The 12,996-nt window shown below is 38.4% G+C and overlaps 1 protein-coding gene across 5 annotated transcripts in view; it reads left to right on the top strand.

Annotated features, from left to right (window-relative positions):
• The window catches only part of Enox1 (ecto-NOX disulfide-thiol exchanger 1), a 568,850-nt gene that overhangs the window by 80,219 nt on the left and 475,635 nt on the right, over positions 1-12,996 (top strand). The window lies entirely within an intron of this gene.

The raw sequence follows: 12,996 nt of genomic DNA, 5'->3' as shown, positions 1-12,996 counted from the left end.
CTCATTGGTGCCATCAGATAGCAGTAAATGGAACAGAATCCTTGTGTTCCAGGTACTATCTTAGAGGCAGGTTGTCTGCCTAATTTGCAGGGTCCAGTGCAAAGTGAAAATAAGGAGACCTATATTCAAAATGCAGGAAGAAAAGTGCAATTATAGGTATAAAGTATAAACCTTTTCCTTATTTCTGTAGTTCCTTAGCTTTATAGTATTTTTAATTTGCTATTTAATGTCATTCAAAATGAAGAGTACTTAAAATTTTAATTCACCATTCATCTTAATATTATAAAGTGTTAGTTTTCATGTAAATAGGAGAGTACTAAACTTGTCTTTGAAGTCCCTGCAATGACATAATCCTATTCTTACTACAGCAGTGGAAAAAACTGAAACAAATAAACTCAGTATTTTTTTTTTTTTATTTTACTAGATGATATATCCACTCTCCAACACTCTTGACCTTTGGACTATTGATAAATATCGAGGGAATGAAAAGAAAATGAAATGTGGGTTGCCTAACCTTTCTTTTTGCCCTGTTTTGTGATTTTCAGGATAAGTGGTTGGCTACTATTTAGAATACACTTGCTTTCTTGCTGTGTGTAGATGGAATTCTAATTTAAATGAAAAGCATTATCCTCTCAGGGCTGTCAGTGTCCTGCTTAGTCGCAAACATAATACATTTACCCTGTCGTTGCTTTGAATCTTGCCTAACTCCCACACATTGTAGAATTCTATCTTTATGGTGCACAGAGAAAGCCATATGCAAATGAAGTAGATAAGAATGGTGGATACAGGATGTCTGTAACCCTTGCTCACCACACGCTCCTTGTCCTGGCAGACATCACTTACACACAAGTTCAATGTCAGCAACAGGTTTTTAAACCAAATTTGGGCCCTTCTGAAACTGAGCTCTATGGGCTGTACAAATCCACAGGCCCATAATGCCAGCTCTGCCAAGTGGAGAAAGACCTGAGTCTCATACAGCTTGAGCACCTCGACCTCCAAAATCAGAAACTTCAAATGCTCCAAAACAGGAAAAACTTACTGATTTCATACCACAAGTGGTACCTGACCTCACATAATAGATTGCAGTAAAAGTGGAGCTACCTTTAAAATTTTGAATAAAATTACCTTCAGGCTATGCATAAAAACTATGTATGAAACATTAATGAATTTTGTGTTTAGACTTGGGTTCAGGATATCTCATTATATGCATGCAAATATTTAAAAGCATGACCAAATCCAAAATCTAAAAACACTCCTGGTTCCTCATATTTTGGTGGGGACACTCAAGCTGTAGAATCCAAACACAATCTAAGCTGATCTAACTGAGACAGCTCTAAGGACTTGGGTTCCTGGAAGGACTGAGGAAAGTTTTGAGGACTAGGTCCTGAAGGAGGAAGTTGATGAAGAGGAGAGGAGCACGGAAAGGGTTTTTATCTGAGGAAAAACTTGTGCTAAGGTACTGAGACCTGGAAGTACAAAATCTGGTAGGTTCAGGGAGCAGCTGTAACCCAGAGAGCCCTCTGCAAAGAGGATGTGGTGTGTGTATAGAGTATTTATTCTGTGCATTGTGAGATTGTTGAATAAGATTGTTGCTTCTTTATTCTCACTGACATTGCATAGGATCTATGACTCTGCACAGTCCTGAGAGAAGCATCAGATTTATATATTTTCAATAATACCATGAATAGATTATAGTAATTTTAGACAATTTCCCTCTCAAATGAAATGGTTAATTCTCTGTCTTCCTTTTAGAATGATTATAGTGAGAGATATAAATCTTAAACTTTTCAAATATATCTCCTTGAAGAGAGGTTTAGGTGTAGGTTCTTTTCTCTGTATGTGAAAATTCCACTAAATGTTGCCCTTATAATGTCTTAGAAATAAGATGTGGTGTGTTCTCTGACAGCCTGAAACAAAAGGGCAGGACTGACTCATTCATTTGGATAGGAGAAAGATTACGAGGAGGTGGCAAGTTCCATAGCCAAAGAGTGTAGCAAGCCCGTTGGGATTTGGGCTAGTTCTTCAGAGTTCTGATTGCCCTGTTACATGTGCTGAGTTGTACTTACAAGGTACGTTAGGGCTCTCTGATAGTTAATTCATTGGATTTCATATGCCAACAACAGGGCTTAATCGGTTGGCTTGTCTGTGAGTGCTTATGACTTGGTGTATTTCTAATTTACACTCTCTTCTCCTGTGATCCTGTATCCCAGCTCTGCAACTACTGCACAATGACACAGGACAGGAATAATTCAAGGAGAGCTTGAGTGCCCAGACTCATTTAGCAGGTGAAGCTCCCAGAGAGGGGGCAGAATAGAGAAGGGTTAGAGAAACTGAAGCCCACATGTAACCTTGAACACTGAATGCTGTTGTACATTGTCTGTGTGTGTGTGTGTGTGTGTGTGTGTGTGTGTATGTGGAGTGTCAAAACAGTGGTAAGTATAAAACAAAAGTGAGTCAGATGACTGACTGCTGAGTGTGAGTGACACCTGAGTTCTATGAGACTTAGGAATCTGTGGAAACCAGTATTTGGCATTAATGCATTCAGCAGGGCAAAACCTTCATAATCCAGATACCTCCCCATAGGTCCCACATACAACATCACTGCATGGGAAATTAAATTTACAGTACATGAACTTTTGAGGGCACATTCAGAACAGCAGTCTGCTCCTGGCACCCCATGCATTGATCTCCTTCTAATATGTCATGTTATCCCAATAGCCCCCAAAGTCTTAACTATTTCCAGCACGTATTTTTTCTCCAGCTATAAACCTGTGATATCAAACAAGTTGTGTGTTACCAAAGTGTATTGGTTGAACAGGCATAGGGTAGACATTCTCATTTCAATAGGGAGAAATAGGAAAAAAAGAATAACAGGTGGTAAGTATGTTCAAAATCAAACAGGGTAAACAACATTGTCTTTAGGCTTGAAAGTAAGCTTTGACTGTCTGTGCTGTCTTCCAGGTACATTGTGGTGACAGTTGGATCTCCAAGGCCCTGGCATCCCTTAAGTGCAGCCCGTACTTCAGCGATTACACTGAACTCACCTGTCAGCAGCATTCTCATGCTAGTGGCTCTGTTTTCTGTGGGTAGTTCTGCCTCTTGCCTCCAGTAGGCATTGTGCTTGTCGGGAGCCCTCTGTTACAGTTCTAACTATGTTACAGATTTCTGGCTGGGAGCAGGGGCTGTCTGAGACATCCTTTGAAATCTAGGTAGAAAAGAATTTGCTTCTGTACTCTTACCTTCCATGACTACAAATGAGCACCTTGTGTACACTGCCAAGACTCACTGTTTTTGCCCTCAGGAGCGTTGCGAAGACTACACCTGAGTCCCTTAAGCCATAGTTGGGGTAGCCAAAGAGCACTGCACTGGAATGCAGGGATTAGAGACTCAACACCTCTGTGAGCAGGAAGTCTCAGGGTCTCAGGGCTGCTCTCTTGAAATGTTCCTGCTTTCCAGGTGCTGACTCTTGGGCCTGCGATTAGCATGGCAGTACCCCTAAAGATCCCCAAAGTGTCTTCTGGGGTGTTCTCCCATTAGCTTGCTGAGTGGCATCTGGATTCTTTATTGCTGTACTGATCTCTTTATCAAATGGTTGCATGGGCACACACTTTTTTTTCTCCTAAACATGTGCGGTATTTTTAATTCTTTAATGGCCTGTTTGGAAAGTGTCCAAATCTTTACATTCTCTTTTCCTTTTAATTATTCTATCTTTAAATGATTTCTCTCATCTAAGATTTTACTATAATGAATTAAAACAAAAACACAGCACCATGTATGCATTGCTGCTTAAATGTCTTCTGCCAGATGGCCTAGTTCATTTTTAAGTGCTGTCCTCCATGAAGTCCTTGGTATAGACAATTAGTTCGTTGCCACTTTATAATAAGGATGCCTTTTCTTACAGTTTCTGATGCCTTGATTTTCATTTCCATGAAAGTCACTAGAATAGTTTTTCTGTGATATTTCTACCAGCATCCAGCCTCAACTACTTAGATCACTAAGAAGACAGTTCTCTCTACAGCTCTTCCCTTCTGAGCTCTTTCCAGAATCTCTCATTTGTGGTGATTCAGGCTTTTCCCAAGATTTGTTTGAAAATTGTTCTGATCTTGTTACCCAGTTTCAAATCGACTTCTACATTTTTACTTGTTATAGCATTAACCAGCTTCCTTGGAAACTAGTTTCTGTGTTGTCCCTTTTGTGCTGTCGTAATACAGTACTTGAACAGAACAGAAATGTCTCATAGTTCTAGAGGCTGGGAGACCAAGGACATAGCTCTGACCCTTGGTGAGAGCTTTTGTGCTGTATCATCACATGACAGGTGGTAGAAGGACAAGAGAGAATAACTCCACCCTGGCAAGCCCTTTGATAGTGGCATTAATTCATCCTTGGGCCCTCATGACATTAACATTTCCTAAAGAGTCCCTCTGTTGGATTACATTTATAACACAAGAGTGTTGGAGACACGTTCAGACCATATAACCATTACATTTTCTTGATTACTATACCTTTTTTGTAAATTTTGAAATCACATCCTGTAAATCCTTTAAATTTCCCCTTTCTAAAGGTTTTGATAACTATGGACACTTTGTATTTTTGTGTAAGTTTTAGAATTCCCTGTCAGTTTTTATTGAAATTTTCACTGGGTTGGCAATGAATATACAAGGTGATTTTGGGGAAGTTGACAGCTTCATGTTATTAAGGCTTCTTTTACATTAACATGCACATGAAATATTTCTTCATTATATAGGCCTTTATTTTTCTTTACTATTTCATGGTTTTCAGTGTAAAGGTCTTGTTTTTTGTCATATTCTTATTAAATATTTAATGTTTTTGCTATTGTTTGTGGTATTGTTTTAAATACCTTCAACTATTTATTGCTGGTACATAAAAATAAAATTGACTTTTATATACAGATGCTTCTTGACTTAAGAGATTGCAAACAATAAGTCCATTGTTGAAAATATCTTAAGTCAAACATGCATTTAAAACACCTGAACAACAGAATATTTTAAATTAGCAACATAATGTATACAACAGAGATGGTGAAACTTTCAGAAACTGAGTGCCTATATTGCAACCCAAAACTACTTACTTATTTATTTTTTTTAAATTTTATTTAAGGAGAAAAAAATAGAAAAAGGGTACAAGTTATACAGAATTTCAAAAAAATAAAATAAACAGTAGGAAATCACTAGTTAATAGATTACATATTGTCATCTTAGAAATAGTTGTTTAAGTTACAAAATTAAAGCATATAAAGTGGACATTCAAACAGTGAGACTGCAAACAGTTCTCAAAACTACTTATTTATATCACAGTACCAGTTCAACATTTAAACCTGAATATTGAAGCTTTAGTTTGGAAACAACAACTCATATATTAGCAACTTTTTAAAAAAAAATCACAATAACATGCATACTGTAGGTTCGGCATCACTGCTGTAGAATGTTGGTTGCTGCTCCTTGTAATTACATGGCATAGTGGAGGCTGTGGCTTGTTGCTATTGAATAGAATTGCTAGAAAATATCTAACATCATTAAAATCTTCCTTATTGAAATCTCTGTCTGTAGACCTAGTAGGAAAAGATCAAAATTCAAAATTCAATTTCTAATGAATGCTTATAGCTTTTTATCATAGTTACACTGAAAATTTCTAAGTTGAACTATCTGTATTGACTTTTGTATCATGTCGTTTTACTAAATCAACTCTGTAGTTCCATTAGTTGTGTGTGTACATTCTTTAAAATTTTCTCTGTAAACAGTCTATTGTCTAATAGTTATAGAAAGACCTCAACAGTTTTACTTCTTTCATTCCAGTCTTTATTCTTTTAATTTTTCTGTATTGGCTTACTGTTTCGGGTATGATCACTAGTTTAGTGTTAAGTAGAAGTAGTAAAGTGGATATTTTCATTACCCTAGGGAAAAGGTTCTCAATATTTTAGCATTAATTATGATGTGGAGAGAGATTTCCTTAGATGATCATATCAGAATTCCTTCTGTTGGAGGACTTTTATGGTTATTTTTAATGATTAAGTTTTCAAGTGTGAAAAATGTTTTTGTGATGGTTGTAGATTTTGTTTTCCTTTTTATTTTGTTAACATGTTTATAAGTTTTGAATGTTCTACTAACCTTATATTTTGTTGGTAAACATCATAAAGTTGTAATGCATTTTTTACATTTTCTGAACTTAGTTTGCCAAGATTTCATGAGGGATTTTTACATCTTTGAGTGATAATCATTAATAATTTCTTTTCTCATAATACAATCATAATTTGCTATGAGGGTTTTATTGTTTGGCTTTCTTGTGCCTAGGGAAAAATACCTGACATCTACAGTTTAAAGGAGGCAAAGGCGGGGCTGGGGATTTAGCTCAGCAGTATAAGCTCCTGCCTTGATAGCAAGTAGTCCTGAGTTCAATCCCCCGTACCGATAAAAAGGAAAAAGACAAAAAACAACAAAAAAAAAAAAAGGGAGGAAAAGGTTTATTTGGCTCCTGATTTCACAGGTTTCATTCCATGGCTGGCTGATGCCAAGGCAGAAACCTTATGGCAAAAGCGTATGGTGGAGCAAAGCTGATCACTTCATTGTAGGCTGGAAACCGCACAGAACACCAGCACGAGTTCCACAGGCAGAGGCACACACTGAGCCCCCCACTGCCTTCAGTTGAGCCCCATCCTCTAACTCTACGTTCTACTATGGATGGTGGTAGATTAATCTGCTGATGCGTGTATCACCTTCATGATCCCATCACTGTCCAGGAGTTTCTCAAGCCAGTCCAGTTAACACTTAGGGTTAAGGACACACGTTTATTAACAATAAAATATGTTTTCCATGCTTTGTCGTCTTCTTTTTTAAAACTTCTTTTTGTGAATCAAGAGATTGCTGATACACCTTACTTTTTCTATTTTAGTTTTTCCTACTTTATTTCATTGCTTACTTTCTTCTTGTTTTATTTTTGTAATATTGGATATTGAACCCAAGGCCTTTTTATGTTCCATTTTAAGACAAGGTCTCACTAAGTTACCTTGTGTTATTCCTGCCTTATGCTCACTCTGTGCTGGGATTAGAGATGTGCATGGCTGAGAAGCTCATTAGAGAATGTACACATACATTTTCATTTACTATTGACTCTTAATAAAAATAAAGATGGCCTGGCGTGGTGGCGCACTCCTGTAATCCCAGCCCTCGGGAGGCAGGCGGATCCTTGCAAATTCGAGACCAGCCTGGGTTACAAAGTGAGCCGAAGGTCAACTTGAACTGACCCTGTCTCAAAAAGACAAAAAAAAAAAAAAAAAAAAAAAAAAATAGATGATTTTTAAAAGCAAATTACTTTTTGTGGGTAAAGAAGTACTGATTTAGTAACAATTAATGGTTTTGATAATTATTTTTCTCTGCACAGGTATGAACTAACTTTCACTCTTTAGCAGTAATATATACCTGAAGACCTAAATATTCAAAACATGAATGAATTTTTCTTCATTATTGAAATCTCTGTCTGTAAACCTAGTAGCATTTGAAAGCTAATCTCACTGTATACCACATTAATTACAGCAAGGTAAATAATCTCTAGTGGTCCTATTCCCTATAGAAATGATTTAATATCTTATCTTTTAAAATTGGATTTCAGCTCATTCAAAAAGCCCAGGAAAAGTTCTTTATTATTCTGAAAAGGAGTATCTTTATGAATACTCTGGAACGTGTCTCTCTTCTAGCAGTTGCTGTTGTACTTGGGCACTTTCTGCATTCTGGAAGGAGAAAATAGTCTGCTGCTTTTGTCTATCCTGGGCTGTGGGACTCCTCTGTAGAGTGCCAAACAGATCCCAAGACTGGAAGTCGCTGTGGGTACGCATGAAATGATCTGTGTGGCTTGTCAGTCATTCCAGTAGGTGCTGTTCCTCCCTCAAGCCATTTGTTTGTGTAAACCAACGCCCCGTCCTCCTATTCTGTGTCATCCAGCTTTTCCACAAAGTGTTGCATAGAAGACCTGAGCATTCATGCTGATTTATTATCTGCTGAGATTTTTTTAACCTTTGTGAGGTTTGTGGTGTTTGTCTTGGTGTTCATACATGTTTCAGGAGGAGTCATAATGTAACTGCTTCCCACAGTGAGTGTGAGTTCTTTGCTCCTCTATCTAAAATGCCGGTTATCAGGCCTCTAAGTGCTGAAGCAGTTTTTGCTTTTCAAACTGTGAAATTATTCTTTCAAGGTTTGTTCTAGTGCATGTGCTGGAGCTCTGTATCTTTTCCCCCTAAAGGTTAAAGCTGGAAGGAGTTTCTCAGCATATGACTCACATAGTTCTGGAGCGGATTGTTGAGAGGGGTTTGTTTTGAATAATCGTGTCTTTCATGAAGTGTGCAAAGACTTGACATGTGTGCTTGCAGTTTTCAGACTTAGAATTTTGTGAAAAGTGTAGTGTTGATTCAAGTTCTGTGAGTTTTTTTATCATAGTGTTAAGATGATTCTTATTTTGTTTTACTTTTTGTAAAATGTTAGAGGGAAAGCAGCTATTCATTTTTAAAAGGTAGAATTTGTATTACAAATTGTGTATTTAATTTTTCAATGCATGACTTTTTAATTATCCAAATTTGAGGTCACAGTCTCACTATTTTACAGTCACTGAGATTTACATTTTGTTGTTTAGACTGTGTTGGCATTCTATGGAGTTTCTGATATTTTCCTGGCTGCTCGAAGGATTAGAGTCTTTAGAGATCTATATTTCTATGTTTCATATAATTAACCTTTGTTTTTTAATAAAACCTTTATGTCTAGGTTGAATGTAATTTTTGAAAGGTGATTACGTAGGAGTTGCCATTCATGTTGGTTGCCAAAGTTTGAAAAAGGAGCTTTTAAATATGGGCTGACAAGTGAAGCATCTTTTGTGATAGAGTAGCACCGTTGATACAGTGAAGGCAAACTTTGGGTGAAAGCCAGGGGTGTCTGAAGGTGAGGCGTGTGGTCTTCCCGTTCTTCTGTGTCTTCTGCTTCCATCTTGCTTCTGACTTCTGTGGTGCTGGGTGTTTCCTCTGCCTGTCTTTTCCCCGACACATGTGGGTACTGTGTAATGCTCTAGTCTTTCCCCCTTGACCCTGGCTCTGCAAGAACTGAGTGTGGGTAGGCTGAGCTGCTTGTTTTTGAGCCTCTTCCAAACAGGTCATTAAGAAAAGCAGGCACTTTGTCTAGAGTAGTACATGGAGCCCGAATCAGTTCTGCCTCGTTAGGCTGGGTAGCGAGAGGGACAACGGTGTGAGGCCTGACTACCCCTGACCATACCAAGCTGTGTCCACACCAGATTATCTATCAGTATAAACCGGAGCTGTTGTGAAACCCCATTCCTTTGGACAAAAGGCTTTGTTTCACTCAATCCTTTCTACCCCTGGGGAGGCTCCCCTTCAGTTCCTGAGGCAGTGGCGGTGACCAGCACTGAGATGGCTCGCCTCTCTGACTGGGAATTCCTGAAGCTATGTCTCATTTGCGAAAGCAAACCCCTCAAGCATCAGGACAGGCTGTGTTCAGCCTGAATTCGCTTTGTACCTCAGAACATTGTAGTTGGACAGCCAGATACTTTCTTGAGGGTTAGTCTTTAAAACAATTGAGTCAGCTTTCCGAGTCCTGGCTTTGTGTCACCTGATCGTTTCTCCCCATGTGCCTGAGTGTCCTTTTTGAAAAGAGTTTTAATAAACTGTTTTTGGTTTCCTTTTTCACCACTCAAGGCCTTCACAGTGACCTCTCTTAGGAGGTCTAGTTCTGTATTTGTCTCTCCTTAATGGACCCCAGTGTCCTGTGTTCCCTGGGTACTCCAGACTCTTAAATATAAGTCCAACACTGAACTCACTGCCATCTCTCTGATACCAGTTCTTCCTTTAGCCTTTAGCCATCTCTGCTAACAGCTGGCCATCTGTCCCTCTTCCCTACCACAAAGCCGGAGTCACCTTTACCCCACCTTCTTTCTAACTTGCTCTACATATTTAGCCGTTTAGATCAGGTTGTTGCTTCTTGTATTTGTTTGTCTCTTTGCTCTCTTTTCTTCTCTCTGCCTGTGTTTATACATTTGTCTGTGTCAGACGCAATTCTTGCTCATTTTGGCCTTTTAAAAACTTTTATCCTTTAAGGGCCAATATAAATGTCGTATGTTCTTCCTGATAATCTTCCTTATGACATGCCATGTTCCACTTAATATCTTGTTTTTAAAAACCAGAAAAACAGAAAACACCACGTTGTATTTTGTCTTTATTTATGTGCGTGTACAATTATCCCATGACAGTGAAAACACCTGGGTTAAAGGTATTGCTCGGTGGTTTACTGTTAAGTGGGTCCCTGAACTTTAGGTACCATTGCTGCCTGGCGTGGATAGCCTTGCTGTGTGTATCACATTGCCACTGTCTGTGGGCCCCAAACTCACACAGACCTTTTTTTGTTTGTATTGACCTATGATGGCAACATTTCCCATCTATAGAAAATATTTTTCTAAGTACTCATTCTCCCCCTCCCCCCAGGTGAGCCTATACAACCAGAAAGCAGAGAGAAAGAATTTTAAAAGATCAAATAGAAAAAAAAAAAAAAAAAAAAAAAAGTGGTGTAACCACTTTGGAAAATAGCTCGATGGTCTCTCAAAGAGTAAACATAGGGTTACCCATGTGAGTTAGCAGTTCTTAGCTATGGACCCTGGCGCACTGGAAATACATGTCCATATAAATACCTATACACACAAGTTAATAACAGCATTACTCATAAGAGCTAAAAGGATAAATAGCTCAAATGTTCATCAACTGGTGAATGAATAAACAGAATGTGGTTTATCTCTAGAATGGAATTTTATTCAGACATAAAAAGCAATGAAGTACTGATATACATTGCAGCATGGGTAAACCTTGAAGATAATATGCTCAGTGAAAGAAGACAGTCACAAAAGCCACATATTATATGATTGCATTTATATGGCGTGTTCCAGAATAGGAGTACTCTACTCCACAGAGGACAGAGTAGTAGTTTCCATGAGCTAAAGATGGGGAATGGGGAGTGACTGGTAATGGGTCCTTTTAGAATGACGAAAGTGTTCTAGAATTAGATAGTGGTATGTTATGGTTTGTGTCTCAATGTCTCTGAAGAGCTTTTAAGTGGGGATTTTGAAGGGTGATTGCATTGTGGGGGCTAATAGCTGACTTGCTGCTAGGAAGAAGGGTCTGTTGGAAGAGGTTGGTCATGGCAGAGGGAAGGTGTGGCCTGGATGGTTCCCCTCCTCCCTTAGCTCCTCCCTTGTCTCTGCTCCCCACTCCCCATGCCATGAGCAGCTGCCCTCCGCTGTGCCCCTCAGCCTTGGAGCCAGATGATCAGGCAAGGACTGAAATCAGTACAAATGGTGAAATAAACAAAAATAAATCTTTCTTTCTTAAAGTTGTAGTGTCAGGTATTGTGTATCAGGGACAAGGAAAGTAATTAGACTTGGTGATAGCTGCAAAACTCTGTGCATATACTAAAAAAACACTGAATTATATACTTAAAAGGGTTTGTGAATTGTCTCATTAAGGTAGTTATTTTTAAAAATGAAAAGAAGAGAATTTAAAACTAAATGCAGAAGCTATTGGAATATGTTTTGTTGAAAGTGTTAGGTCTCTGACTACTGTTAGATTGGTTAAAGCACTTTTAAAGATGAAGAGAGCTAGGCGTATTGTTGGCACATGCCTATAATCCCAGTGCTTGAGAGACTGAGGCATGAAGATTGCTGAGAGTTCAAGGCTACACACTGAGTTCAAAGCCAGCCTGAACTACACATGAGACATGAGAGCCTGTCTCAAAAAAAGAAAAGAAAAGAAAAATCAAAGTTCAGAAAGGTTAAATGATCCTATTCAGACTCCTCGTTTGTGTGGTGGTAATGGAGAAAGGAATCATTTTTCAAAACTCATATTTGTTCCCCTAATTGTGTTGCCTTAGGAATGATGTGTTTTTGTAAACATCGCTGTATGGTTCCTAGGAGCAGCATGAGTTTGAGATCTGGACTATCTCAGGATTAGCAACCACTCGCTGTCTGCCTTGAACACTTATTAGTGTTTAAACTCTCCTCACAGGGTTACATGAGTTTTCTGTTCTCATTAGAAATAGTGGTTGTTGGTCTTGTCTGTGAGAGGAAAGGGTTGGGAGTTGCTTAGAGGTGCTTTAATGTATCCTAGGCCACATGGTGAACACAGGGCCTCAGACAATAAAGAGGATTTTTATCAATCTACTTCAACAGGAAGAATGTTAAGTAACAAAGATTGCCACAAAGAAGATGGAAAATTGTAGGTTTTATCAAAGGAGAGTATTGGGTAGAAGTGGGTCTTGGAATAGGAGAGATCAGACTGATCCTTTAATGTTAGCAAGTGCTTTTGACTGCATCTTCTCTAAAACTAACAATAAATTGAAGATATTCACTTCTATGTCTTATTTTATGATGACAGCAATCTGGAAATACCATTCAAGGGAATACTTTGTTCCCTTTTTACACAAATGAGGTAAGACTCATTTACCATCTAAAGGAAACCCAAAAGAAGACCAGCCAGAGAATCCATGAAAAGAAAGGACTAACTTCCTAAGAATTCTCACATAGTAATTGCTGAGCCATAGCCACCTCCAGGTGGGAAGCATAAACAGCGTAAGAGGAAGTTTGGAGGTGACAGTGATGAAATGACTTTTCATAAGAGCTGAGGGAGTTAGTTTTGAGCGTAAGGAGTTGTCAGAATTCCCAGATTTGGGGTTGTTTAAACTGATTTTATTTTGCTATAGACTAGCTCACTAACAAATTAGTCCTTTCCATTTTTATTATTTTTTCCCTAAGCCTAATTTCCATGATTTCACCATATGGAAACTTTGACTTTTAAAAAGAACTTGCTCCACTGAGCAAACTTGGTACATTTTTCAAATGTTTCTTGACATTAACAGCTCTATTTCTCAATTAGCAAAGGGAATAAAGTTGATTATGTGTATCCATGGGGTGACAATTTACATCTGATTAGCAGCTCTAAGGTAG

Source organism: Cavia porcellus, unplaced genomic scaffold (assembly GCF_034190915.1).
Source record: "Cavia porcellus strain 051 isolate PalLab524CR breed Dunkin Hartley unplaced genomic scaffold, mCavPor4.1 scaffold_21, whole genome shotgun sequence".
Classification (NCBI taxonomy): domain Eukaryota; kingdom Metazoa; phylum Chordata; class Mammalia; order Rodentia; family Caviidae; genus Cavia; species Cavia porcellus.
The sequence above is the reverse complement of the archived record's forward strand: the minus strand, read 5'-3'. Positions and strand labels throughout refer to the sequence as shown.